Source organism: Helianthus annuus, chromosome 5 (genome assembly GCF_002127325.2).
Source record: "Helianthus annuus cultivar XRQ/B chromosome 5, HanXRQr2.0-SUNRISE, whole genome shotgun sequence".
Classification (NCBI taxonomy): Eukaryota; Viridiplantae; Streptophyta; class Magnoliopsida; order Asterales; family Asteraceae; genus Helianthus; species Helianthus annuus.
In genome coordinates, this window is record NC_035437.2 from 62,910,017 (window position 1) to 62,912,343 (window position 2,327).

The following is a 2,327-nucleotide window of genomic DNA, read 5'->3' on the forward strand; positions in this document are numbered from 1 at the left end:
TAAGAGACTTAGGCAAACATGGCCTTTGATTGTCAAGAACTCTTACGATCAATCTTGGATCCCGAGACTACTCACACACTCTATGATGGACAATGGATGATGGTGGTGGATGATGGTGTTGTGATGGTGGTGGGTGAAGTGTAAGGGAGGTGGTGTGCCAAGGGATAGTTGCAAGTGATCCAAGCACTCCTATTTATAGGCTGAACAAAAGCTCGGGCACGGCCCCGTGTCCATTGGGCACGGCCCCGTGTCCATCCTCCTCTTTTTCTTCATTAATTGCAGTTTCTCTGCATTACTTGACCACGCCCCCGTGTCCGCTGAGCACGACCCCGTGTGCAGAAGCGTATCTGTACTATCAAGATTTTCCTGGATTCTGTGAATCTTATAGTTGACCACGACCCCGTGGTGGGCGATAGAAGCTTCTACAACTTTGTCTTTTCTGCTGACACTTGGGCACGCCCCCATGCTCACTGAGCACGGGGCGTGTTCAGTCTTCGGTTCTCTTGTTTTGCTTGGGAAGATGCTGTCGGGGAGGTCGGGCATGCCACGTTTGTTCCTTTTCTTGTATTTATGTTAGATTTAGCTGCCTTTTTGTTTCTTTTGTTTATTTGAGCTCATTTAATCCTGAAAATACAAAAGGAAGACAAAAACACACTTTTTCCAACATTAGTACTAAAAAGGGTTAGTTTTATGACAGAATTGATGTAATTTATATGTTGCATTTTGTGCACATCAGAATCACTCTAGATAGATCGTGGAACCTTCGAGTATATCCAGTAATGTCAGCACCTTCCATGGTCAAGTGCCAGAATTCAGTCTCCCTTTGGGGTTCAGCACGAGAGCAATACTTCTCTCTCATTTTCTCCTTCAGCTCATCCCAAGACATGCCATACGCAGCATCATCACCCAGAGTTTGGACTTGCAAATTCCACCAAGTCAAAGCTTCATCAACAAACAACCCCGTAGCAAAACTGACTTGCTGATCCACGGTACATTTGCTCATACGGATAGTAGCATCAGTCTTCTCCGTCCAGTGTATAAATGCCACTGCGCCTCTAGTGCCGTCGTAGTTTAGTGGTTTGCAGTCGAGAAACTGCTTGAAAGTGCAGCCTTAAGCCGTGTTTCCTCCAGATGAATCTCCATTCCCATTACGTCTAGCATTGCTTGGTCCTCCACTGTGCTCAGTACGGTTCGCCTCGTACTGGGCGTAGCTGCGGAGATCCTTTCTTCCAGTAGGGCGTCCAGCTCTTCAACAGTCCTTAGCAGTGGGGGAGGAGGAGGTTGAACACGAGCATTCACAGCTCTTCTGGGTGCCATGTTCTGACAGAACACAACACAATAGGGTTAAACATTTGTTTGATATCGTCATGCGAGACAGTAGTAGTATATATATATACAGGCATATACCACATAAGTGACATCAAACAATCCGCCAAACGTATCAATTCATACAACAACAAGCATGCATAAATAGATAAATACTATTGTGTCATAAGATATTCACATTGGCGGTTCTTGTCTTTATACCCTAAGTCGTTACTCCAAAAGAGTATTTAATAAGCTTGGGGAAAGGGTGTTCACGTTTGACCCTTTTCTTGCACTGAAGGGATCTATACGTGACAAGACTTGCTGTGGTTTCTGTGCACTGAATTCCATAATTATGTATGCATCCACAATTACGTAACTCCTTGCACAGTTCGCACAGTTCGTTTCATCCTCGTATCACTTCCTTCAGATAGGTCACTGCTTTCAGGTAAAGTCACGAGTACCTGAGTTATTCTATTTCTAGTATATGTAAGTATCAATTATCGCACATAATCGCAAGTAATTCTTAATCACAGACAAGTGCTACTCCAGTGCACCCTAAGTCTGGCAGTGTCTTTTCTTGACTCTTTGTAAACAGTTTCAGGTAGTGGATGTCGCAGAAAGTTTTATGCAATGAAAACTTTTTGAAAAATTGTTTTTGTGAAAGGATCCTAAAGATTGTAGTCTAGACTCGAGAAGGAATCCTGGTTCACTACAATCGCAGCTCTGATACCAATCTGTCACACCCCTTTCTAAGGCGGAAGCACGAGGTGTGATCATGAAAGGTTTTCATTGCATACGATTGGTAAACATACTACATGCTCGTAAAAATAACTTCAAATGCCAAACATTACATAACTGCAATCATAGTTTAAGTGTTTACATCAAAAGACAGCATATTGTCTGAAAGTTTACAACTTTATTCAAAGATAAAACATAAGCAACATCCACGAGCAAGAGTACGACCATGCGCACATCCACTTTAGTTACCTGAAATACATGTGAGTTTTTGGAAAAACGTC